Here is a 12,027-nt window from a genome sequence, read left to right on the forward strand (position 1 = left end):
TTTTCTGCTACAGAAATGTGAGTAGCTGATCTAACTCTCTACTTCATAGAGAGGCATTTATATGAATGGTGTCACTGAAGGACAGGGACACATGACTTTGTAAAGTTTAAAAAATTATATACATGTGAGTTGTTATGATTGTAGATTCTTAGTAATTCTTTCTCACCTTCCCTCTATTCAGTTCTACTTTCTCCTAGCAAATTCCTGTTTCTTTGGAAAGCTATGATTTTAATAGATGAAAAGTCTTGAGGTGGCCAAGATGAAAAATTAGCCTCAGAACATTAGAGCTAGAAAGGAATATAGCAGTTCTGTAGCCAAGACTCCTTGCTCTACAGATGATAAGAATTGAGGTGATTTGTCAAAAGTTCATCAAGTGAAGTGATACAAGGGTTTGAGTTGAGGTTCTCAGATTTTTTTTACCCTTGTACTTCGGTGTATTGTCTCATAGGTGGAAGATTGGTAAGGGTGGGCAATGGGGTCTCAGATTTTAAATAATATTCATTCTACTAAATTGTTAAATCTTCAAATAACAACTTTTACCATAATTTCAGTTCAGGAATATGGAAGAAAGGATGGAGGCTTATTACCAGAAATTTATTTATATTTTATTTTTCTTTAACAATTTAGTAAAATAAAATTGTATTCCTTTAAAGAGGAAAGGAAAGGCAGAGGGAAGTCTATTATATTCTTCTCTTGTACTTCATTTTGATCTTTAACACAAAAATATTCCACCTTTAGCTTGGTATTTGTTACATCTTTTGTCCTTTCAGAATCAAGTCACAGAGGTTGCTTTGAAATCTTTGAAATCTATGGATAATAGTAGTTACCATAATTCCAGAAGACATTTTGTGTTTGGAAATAGAATAGGGAAAAGAAATGAATAAGATGAGATGGGGAACATGTAATATAATCTCAACCATATTTCCATGCCTCAGGGGAGGAATAGAGAGAAAAGAATGCAGTCACATGAAGCCCCATGACACAGGCTTTCAGAGAATCACCTTGATTTACTCTTTGATAAGTAGGTATCTCTGAATTGCATAAATTGCTTTCTCAACCCCTGTGTAAATCTGGCTAATCAAGTAAAGCTCAGGCAGAAGCTAGCTAATTTAAGTCAGAATTTCCTTGTGAATAAATAAAATGCTGAGAGTCATGCAGCTTAGCTGACTCCCCAAGCTTCTCTGTATAGAAATACTTGACTGGTTCCTCAAGGACTCTGTCAAAGGAAGAAATAACTTAGAGTGAGTATTTTATAATCAACTGTTGATTTAATATAAGGCCACATCTTCTGGCAAACAATTGGAACAAAAACAATTTTTGCCCCATCATTGTAATCTTAAACCATAGGTGATAATGAAGTTGATGTTACACAACAGTTGGATGACTGAATATGGTATGGCTGACATCTTTATCATTACATCCATGTCCCCCAATGCCACTACATTCAGCAGGCTCTGTAAGTTCTACTTTCTGAATGGCATTAAGATTCAACTGTGTTTCTCTATCCCTATTTCTTATGACTTGCCTTTTCATTCAAGAGAAGATGATAACAGCCTAGAGTAACCTAAAATTGGGTCATGTTAATCTATATAAAAGGTATTCCTTAAGGTTTATCTATTGATTCCAGAGACATTATGAACTTGAATGGGAAAAATACATCTTTATTTTAACTAACCTCTAAATAAAAGTATTTTTATTATGAAGGCAAACAATAAAACATTATTCTGAGAAATCAAACCTAGATTTTATCAGAATGTCAAAGTTTTCCATCATACAGACAGACAGACAGGCAGACATATACACACATACACACACCCTTAATCCCTTCACTAGAAGAAAGAGACTAATCAGAGTTACAAAATATCAGATATTATTTAAAGGCAGAAGAGCCTTTAGAAATAATTTGTCCAGTTGCCTAATCTTACACATAATACCTTTTCTTTGCTCACTGAGAAGACTCACTCTTTAAAAAAATTTTTGTTAAAAAACTTAGTAACTATAAACACTAATTTTTAAAGATGTAACTAAACAAATGCACAAAAATGTACAAACCCCACAAACTCCATATTGTTTACAATTTGTTTAAAATATGAAAATTATATAAGTATGATAATATAAACATCTGCTTTTGAGTTCCCTTTGGATTTATTTTACTTAGATATTTTAGTCTCTTGATTTTTTGGACTTTTTTTTTAAATCATTGTATGTATTGTTTTCTTTTCTTTTTGTCTCTTCATATATTTTCCTTACTTCTTTATATTTACAATGATGGTTGTTTCTAGTGTCCTTATAAAATCCATTATATTCAAATACCATAACCTATTCAGCAATTCCTCCCATTAGTTACATTTGGGTTATTTACAATTATTTTGTCATAGCAAAGCTTCCATGAATATTTTCATACATTCACAGCTTTTAATCCTCTCAATGATGCCCTTAGAGCCTAAACTATGTTAATGAGATCTCTAGGCCAATAAGCATTAGCACTTTACAGCTTTTAACGTATATTTCTATCTTGTTTTATAAAAAAAATATTCACAGTAATTCAAGCAATGTTTTTGTTAGGCCTGTTTTTTCCATGTTCTTATCAATACTTAGTCATCTTAGTCCACCTATTTCTCAGTCAACATATATTATTAGGAACATATGTTGATAGCTAGGTCCTTTGGCAGCAGAGACAACCTGGTTCCAGGACCTACTCTTTCCAAAACAAATCTTTCTACCTTAGTCATACCCAGTGAAACTTTTGTTCCAGTGTCATAACTGCTCAAGAATTCAAGAGTATATCCATTGTCTGATTGAAGTAAAACTTTTGCAGAATATTTATGCTCTCTAAGCCATTGTTGGCCCATCAGAAACTATGTTTGGATTATGTGTATGTATTCTCAGGCTTAGATCTGATATTCATCTCATACAAGTTTGGATTGTGCTGTCTCTTCCTAATCTATCCAACTACCATTTTACTTCATTCCATTATATTCCCATACCTGCCCCTTTAAAATATTCAGTCAATAATGCCATTCCAGAGGTCTTAGATAACATTTTCCCATACCATAATCAAACAATTTGATCTTTTGGGTGGCTTATGATTATTCTTTCATTATCTTTGTATGTTTCTTATAGTTCAAGTTTTCTTCTGAGTTCTGGGTTTTTTTTTCCAGGAATAGTTGAAACTCCATTCATTCATTAAATATCCATTTTTCCCTTTTATAATTATGCCCATCTTTGCTAGATATGCTATCATTAGTTATCATACCAGTTCTTTTGCCATGTGAAATGCTGTGTTCCATATTCTGCATTCTTTTAATGCTGGGGCTACTAAGTCTTGTGTTATTCTTACTGGAGCTCCATAGTACTTAAATTTATTCTATTTTTTCTTTGTTGCTTATAGTATTTTCCCTTAACCTGGATGCTATGGAACTTAGCAATTACATTCCTGGGCATTTTCATCTCTTGGTCTCTTTGAGGTAAAGAACAGGGGATTCTTTCATTTTCTATTTTACTCTATGTTTCTAAAATTTCTGGGCAGTTTCCCTTGATGTTTCTTGGATTATGGTATCTAAGCTTTTTTTTATCATAACTTTCTAGGAATCCAACTATTCTTATATTGCCTCTCCTTGATCTTTTTTTTCTGATTTGAAAATTTTTATTTTACTAATAAACTTAGAATATTTTTCCATGGTTACATGATTCATTTTCTTTCCCTCCTCTCCTCCCATCCCCCTCCTGTAGTCAACAAGCAATTCCACTGGGTTTTACATGTGTCATTGATCATTCTTTTTCTATTTTCTGGGTCAGTTATTTTTGTGATAAGATGTTTTGTAATCTATCTTCTCTTCTATCATTTCATTCTTTTGATTTTGCTTCATTATTTTTTATTATCTTGGGAAGTAATTAGCTTCCCATCATCTAATTTTAGTTCTTTCTACATTATTTTCTTCCATAAGTTTCTAGACCTCTTTTTCCTTTTTTTATGATCTTTCGTAATTTTCTTGATTGTCTTGCATTGTTTTTATTTTTTTTTCTAATTTTCCCTTAACCTTTCTTACTTGGTTTTTGAAGTATTTTTAATGCTCTATCAAAACCTCTTTTTGAGTTTATGACCATTTATTGTGTTTCTTTGCTGTTTTGAAGTAGATGTTTTTACTTCACTCTGCTCTGGGTTTGAACTTAGATCTTCTGTGTCCTCACAATAGCTACTAATCATTGTGCTCTTTCTCCTTTGCTTCCTCATTTTTATTTATTAATTTATTTTCATTTCAGGGTTTAGACCAATAGACTTCATTAGTGGCTTTTGTTTGAAGACTCAAGGTTTCTATTGTGTTGATGTCTGTTATATTAGGTTTCAGAATTTTGTGCATGTGTTCATTTTTTCCCTGGACCTCATTTAGTTATTGTAGTCTTTCTAGTCCAGTGTCAGATATATTCTTGTTTGCCCTCTCCAGAATCCAGGCTATGATTGACCTCAGGTATTCCAACCAGGGCCTGTAAGCAGTTCTGTAATTGTAATTGCAAGTAGCCAGTCCTCCTACTTCTGTTGCAACAACCACACTCTCCTGAGAGTAACCATTGCTGACAGAGCTCCATTACTCAGCAAACACACTCACTGGTGCTCACTCCTTCTTCACTCCTCTCCTATTACCACAGCTCTGGACAAAGAAGGTGCCCAGTCTGTGTTTTTTGGGCCTTCAAAGTCCCTCATTTGTTAGCAATGAGGCTTGAGTTCCTGCCCTTAGGGCTTAGTGCCTTGTCAATAAAGGTTTCCACTCCTTTGGTCACCAGTCATAGGTCAACAGAGGTCCAGGGTATCTGGAGCCAAAGCTGAAAAAGACTCAGCTGCTCCCAGTGCCCTCTACCAGTAATTCAGATTCCAGTGGTATCCTGGGGTATGCAGGCAAACAAGGCAAGGTTACTAATCCTGTCCTCAGTTCTCTTCCTGCCCATAGGACCTAATATTTTGGGACTGAGTCCAGGGAAGTTAGAAAAGTTCCTCCCTACTCATCCTTAGCTAGTCATCTTTACTCTGGACTCCTATATTTTTATGTGACTTTTAGTGTTGATTTTATGGAGTTCTTTTTGGTTGTTTCTTAGGGGTATTAGAAGGGCAAGAAAGTGGATGCCTAGTTATTCATCCCCTCATGATACTACAAGTAACCCTGAGGGAATAGGAAATTTCTAACAGTCGTTCTTGAGCCCTCACCCATATTAATATCTATTAATCAGCAAAATAAGCTTTGGGGGTTCTTTCCTTATTATATATTACATAGCACAATAAGATCAGTTTCTATAAAAACACTATTCACCTACAAAAAAGCGTAAAACATTCACATACACACTTAAATATAGAGAAAAGTGGGCTCAAGTGTAGAAAGCACATATAATGAAGTATTAATTAATAGCTCCTATTTGAACAAAAGGCCTTTTCTTGCTCCTCATATAATTCCCCTATAATGCTTCAATCAAATAATAAACATCTATTAAGCAACTACAATATGTCAGGCATTTTGCTAAGAGTTAGGAACAGTGAGGGCAACTGGGCTTAATGGATTGAGGGGGCAGCTGGGTAGTTCAGTGGATTGAGAGCTAGGCCTAGAGACAGGAGGTCCTAGGTTCAAATCTGATCTCACATACTTCTTAGCTGTGTGACCCTGGGCAAGTCATTTAGTCCCCATAGCCTAGCCCATACCACTCTTCTACCTTAGTATTAGGAAGGGAAGGACAGTACTATACAAGTATAGTCATTTGAAAAGGCAGATTTTCCAAATAGAATTGGAGGGAATTGAGGTACAGAAATTTGTATTATGTAGAGGAGGCTGTCTTCCCCAGGAATGAGTGTCTCCTGAAATGTTGTAAACCTTCGGTTAAATCCAGTTTGCCCCCATATTCGCTATAGTTTAGCAGAATGAGGTATATAGAAGTTCTTACTTTGGAAAGCTGTATCACAAAAAGAAAATTTTTTTATGCTTTTCTCATTAAGGACCTTAATTTGAGCCATTGCCTCAGTCACAGAAAACAGAAGTCTTCACTTCTATCCTCCCATCAAAAATGAAACTCTTCTTCTCACAGTCACATTAACATTCCTTCTATTAAAAAAAAAAAGCAAATAGCTAACATAATATTAGCCAATATATATATATATATATATATATGTGTGTGTGTGCGTGTGTGTGTGTGTGTGTGTGTGTGTTTGTGTGTGCATGTATTTGTATGTTTCTTTAAGATTTGCAAAAAGCCTTTATAAATATTATCATATTTTATCCTCTCAACAATGCTGAAAAATAGATGTAATCACATAGTATCACACAGCTAGTAAGTATTAGAGACTAAATTTGAACTCATTTCTTCTGACTCCATGTCCAGTGCTCTACTACTACACAGCATAAGGGCAGGGATAAAAAGAAGAGATATTCTTTCCCCACTCCTCCTAGTAAGTAATCTACGTATTAAAATATTCTACCCTTGGACCTTTGTTTTTCTTTAAGGGTTAATAGGTATTTTAGATTTGAGGGAAGTTGCTATGCAAACCCTTCAGGACCCTGGCCAGCAACACCATCAATGCTCTGGTATATTCACCCTACAGTCACCCAGATGAAGATGTGGGTATTCCTGGGTTAAATGACAACCTGTTCTAAGGAGACTAATTACCTAAGGAATTTCTTGCACATATTTAGATGAGCTACCCATGGAGTATTCCAGTTGAATCTAAAACAGACTTTTTTCCATAATGAAAGTCCTTGAAGAATATGCATGAAACCCTTATTCTAGCCCAGGGCTATACTTAAATAAATCTATTACAAGGAAGAACATTTCCTGATAGTGCCACATTCCAGGTTTTATTTAAAATAATCTACCAAAGCCTCCTTTGGCAGGTCAAAGGGATTAATGAGAAAAATTAAAAGTTATTTAAGAGAAATCCTGAAAACTGTTTCCCTCAGATTTATATTCAACTACTTAAGTGTATTTTTGTGTGTATAGATTTCAACTGCATTTGTACCTCTAGAAGAGGATTCAGACTAAATGGCAAAATCTTTTTTGAAACACTATTTGGTAGTATCTTCCATTAAAGAATAGTCATAGGGCAGCTGGGTAGCTCAGTGGATTGAGAGTCAGGCCTAGAGATGGGAGGTCCTAGGTTCAAATCAGGCCTCAGAAATTTCCTAGCTGTGTGACCTTGGGCAAGTCACTTGACTCCCATTGCCCACCCTTACCACTTCCACCAAGGAGCCAATACACAGAAGTTAAGGGTTTAAAAAATAAAAATAAAGAAAAGTATAGAATCTTAGAGTAAGAATGCACCCTAAAGACCATCAAAGTCAATATTTCATTATATAGATGTGGAAACTGAGACCCAGAGAAGAGTGATTTGGCCAAGATCACTTAATATGTCTGTGGTAATGTAGGTATGACATATAGTCCAGAGTATTAGATTTTGAATTTAAAAAACAGATTTTCAATTTGTTACTTGTTACTTATATAAAGTGGTCATTTCACAACTTTGAGTCCTCATTTATCTAATGAGGGAGTTGGAACTTTGGTCCAGGTAGACATATAATAATCTAAGATAATTCTTTATCATCTATAACAATAACTTCTTATAATTATATGATCTAATAACTATATGATCACAGTAGAGAAGTAGGAAACTATAGGTATGAAATCTTGCATTTATTATATGCTTCTTGGTTGATTGATTTCATCTTACTGTTTCTATCTGTTCTTAATTATAGGCAAAAGTTCAACAGTTCATTGGTGGTGGGAACAGTGTGGAGGAAAGCTGTATTTTGGAAATAATTATAATGTGAAAATAAAATTATCATTAAAATGCATCTTCAAATAATTTTAAAATATAGTAAAAATGAAAGAATTAATCTAGATTCTCATTCTAAGGCCCTTCCAGTTACCAATTTGTGTTTCCTTTGGAAATGATGTTTATCTCTCAGTGTAGAATCCAAAAGGAAAAGATACAAGCATTAAGTCATTTACCCAATAAAAGGAATCAATTCCTTTGCCCTTCTTCTAAGCACCCATCCATTTTCCTGAGTAAGCAGATACTAGCTGTTGCTTCTACTTACCACAGATATGGTTCTTTATTAAAGTTTATGCTAGGAAATGAAGCTGTTTGCTCTATGTTAAGATTGAAGTGTGGCAGCAGTGAAGAAGGAGCCTGTGATCATGAGCTTTATTCTAAGAGCTACCTTGAAAAAAGTATTAATAACCTAATAGGAATTTTACACTTAAAAGCCCAAGTTATTAGAATATTCAAGTATATACAACAATCAGTATTTATGTTTCATTTGCACTTTTTCATTCACTTATGTTTCATTTGCTCCAAAGTCCCTAGCACTTTGTTCTAGATGACACATATGCAACTTGGCAAGGACTTTGTCTTTTATTATCTTACAGACTAAAAGGAAATCTCAAACAGATAAGCATTTATATGTACACTTAAACATATATTACTCCCTTGCTACCACTAGCAACATTAGATAAACCAGTCTTTCCATTCTTGTGAAGCCATTTGTGAAGAATTTATTCTTCCAATGAAGATCAACAGCTTCTCTGCAATTTGTAGTTTTACCTCCTTTAGACAAGTTAAGTGGATTGCCTGAAGATACACAGCTAGTATATCAAAAGCAAACATAAACCTAGGTCTATCTGGCCCAATCATAATTACTCCATCAGTCTAAACATACACATTTATACATATATAGATCTATGCACACATGCACAAATTATGTGTATACACATACACATATGTAAACATTCTTTCTAAATATGCTTAGATAAATGTAATATAAACATCACTAGGTATCCTCTATGTGTAGACCATTTTGCTAAGGTAGAGAGGGGCCAAAGAAAATTTGAGTAAATTAGTTTTCTGCTTCCAAGAAGGTTGCAGCCTAATATGGAATAAGATGGAATTAAAGATAACTTTAAAATGTAATCTTACTAAGATAAGTGCATTAGATAGGTAGAAAAGCAAAAGATTCTATAAGGGCTAAGAGTTAATGTCATTATGTACTGCAGGGAAGAGAAGCCCAAGAAGAAGACTCAAATGGCGTCTAAGTTTGACTTTAAATGCTCTATAGGACTTCAACTGATGAAGACAGGAATAAATATAAAATGAAAGAAATTCACTAGACTTGTTAATTTTTCTGGTTGCAATATGGATGATAACATGTGAGGTTGAAATCATAAAGAATGGTCACCATCCCAGAAGTCAGAAGATTTTAATTTAGTCCGGATCTTGCCAATAACATGCTATAACCTTGAAGGTCTAACTGCTTTGGCTTCTATTTATTCATCTTTTGGGGTTGGCAGGTCTCAAAGGTTTTTTTTTCTAGAAATGGATTTTAAGGTTCTTTTTTTAAACATGAGGGAGAAAGACAAACAGAGAAGAGAGACAGACATTCAGACCTACAGGCAGACACAGAGACAGAGACAGAGACAGAAAGACAGAGACAGAGAGAGAAGTGTAAAAGATAACGATTCCTTATGGATTTGGGATGTTAGGCAAAATTTTTGAGAGTGAAAAGGGGTGAATTAAATGTGAGATATTGAATAACAGTCAGATATATCCATTTTTCCCTTTTTTGACACAGGACAGGGTGATTATTTTTGAATAACTCTACAGCCTTTCCCTATAACCTCAGAGAAATGTGTCCCCATTGTTCAGCTCACTTTTCTGACTCTTAAAACAGGCCTGCCTCTTCAGTAAGGAAAACATCGTTATCATCATTTCATCAAATACCTTTGGGATCATAGGAGTATATGACACCATACAAACAGCTGTTGTCAGATATATTAACAGATAAAATTTGTTTTCTCCAAACTGTTCCCAAACATTTAAAGCTCTATAGGAACATGCACAATATGTTATCCTTAACATTTTACATCAAGCAGAACAGTGAAATTGCCTTGAAAATTTCTATAGATCAAATTTTGAGGTACTAGATCTTGACCAGCATTGGATAATATGAGCATCTTTGTGGTATATAAATAATTTGATCACAAAGTGGTTGGCCTGATTATTTCTTTGCAATGTAGGGGGGGGGGAGGAGTCAGAACTTCTGATAAAAGAACCTGAGTTTCAATCCTCACACTCTCTTTTACCACATCTGTATAACTACAGATATAACTATATTAGTATCAGTGGAATTTTGTTATAGAATATTATCATAAAGAAGAGGGAAGAAGGTGATTTCTATTTGAGCTTTATTCTTGCCTCCTTACAAGGCTGTACTTGCTTATACTATACAATGAGAACTACTCAGCCTTCACCTGAGTACCTTATTATGTCCCTTTACTAGGTCTACATTTTCATCCTCAGTCCAGTATTTAAAGGAGTATAAGTAGATCTCTCTGGAGGATGAAACTTTCCATAACCACAGCATTTCCTCTCTCTTACAAATTGTCCTCTCTGATGCTGCCCTTCTGCCATCTCCAATGCCTTTCTAGCTCATTCCAAAGGAGAAAAATTCTGATTCTGGTTCTCTATCTCCTTGGACAAGTCACTTTAGTTGCCACAAGCTCCGTTTCCTTAGTTTAAAAAAAGGATTAGACTGGATTAGAAATTCTTTACATCATTTCATCATGGAAACCCTTTGGAAATCTGGTGACACCCTTTGGTTCTCTAGTGACCATGGACTCAAAAAATAATATTTTAGATGCATAAAACAAAATATATAATATTATAAAGGATACCAATTACATTAAAATAAAATTAGGAAAATATATTTTAAAAGATAAATGTATGGATTAGAGCAGTGATGGGCAAACTACAGCCCACAGGCCAGATGTGGGCCCCCTGAAATGTTCTATCTGGCCTCATGACATTATTCTTAATCTGACGAATATAATGAGTACCAAACAATATTTGATACGATACAATAAAACTTCAAAGGAGTTGTATTAAAAGCAGACTGACAGATGAGTATTCCCTTTCCTTTGGCCCCTTCTTCAAAAAGTTTGCCCATCACTGTACTAGAGAGATTGTCTCTAAGATTCTCTACAACTCAGATATGTCCTTGTGTATCAAATATGTTGAGAGTAAAAATAAAAGAATTAACCATGAAATGAGATATGGTGGCCACTATGGAAAGAAAAAAGGCCAGTTGACCTTTGTACATACTTCATATAGAAAGAATTTTGGGGTCTGTAGTCAGACATACAGTTGTGAACTTAGAAACTTGTCAGATACTCTTGGGGGTTTACAAAAATAGAATAAGCAAATAGCATCACTCCTCAATCATTTCATCCCACATGTTATACAATCAAAAGATGTTCAAAAATGTGGAAAATCCACACCTTTCACCTTATTTCTGCTTTCTAAAGTCATTTGTTGGATTTATTTTTCCAAATATAAATTGAATCAATTTAGAGGAAAAGGAGGTATTGTTGGCCATATTATTTACAGAAAAAAAATTACACTGGATCAAGAGCCCTAGTGATTTTTTTCCCTGAATTTGCACCTAAGTTTTATGATTCATTTTTTTAGAAACCATACAGATATTTTGGAAAGAGTAATTACACTAGAATTAAACACAGCTTTTTTAATTTTCCCAAGTAATTTAAAGTCTGTTCTCCTTGAATCATGTTACTGAGATAATTTGAAAGTCTCAGTCCATGCATATGTCTCATGGGTGACCTGGCAATGATGGTTTCTCTTGGGAGAATTTCCAAATGCATTCCCTATACGTATTTGATAACTTTTCCCTTTAAACATATCTGGAAGGGAGGAGAATTGCTCCTTCACTATTACTTATTAGACAGTTTGCTCCCAATCTGTCAGAAACATGGACCCTGCATGGCACTAGGGTAACAAATGTTTGTTATGATGCTTTGGGTTGATTTTTTTGAAAGGCTGGGGTTTGTCAGTTCTGATCGGCTTACTTGATGAGGGTAACTTTTCAGGACCTTTACTTGTAAACCACCAGGTTTTTCCTTTGCTTAAAGTCATTGTTCCTTAACCTCCTAAATGCTAAAGACTTCCCTGTGAAGAGCACTGGTGCCACTCAAGCTAGCCTT

The sequence above is a fragment of the Gracilinanus agilis genome, chromosome 1, assembly GCF_016433145.1.
Source record: "Gracilinanus agilis isolate LMUSP501 chromosome 1, AgileGrace, whole genome shotgun sequence".
Lineage (NCBI taxonomy): Eukaryota > Metazoa > Chordata > Mammalia > Didelphimorphia > Didelphidae > Gracilinanus > Gracilinanus agilis.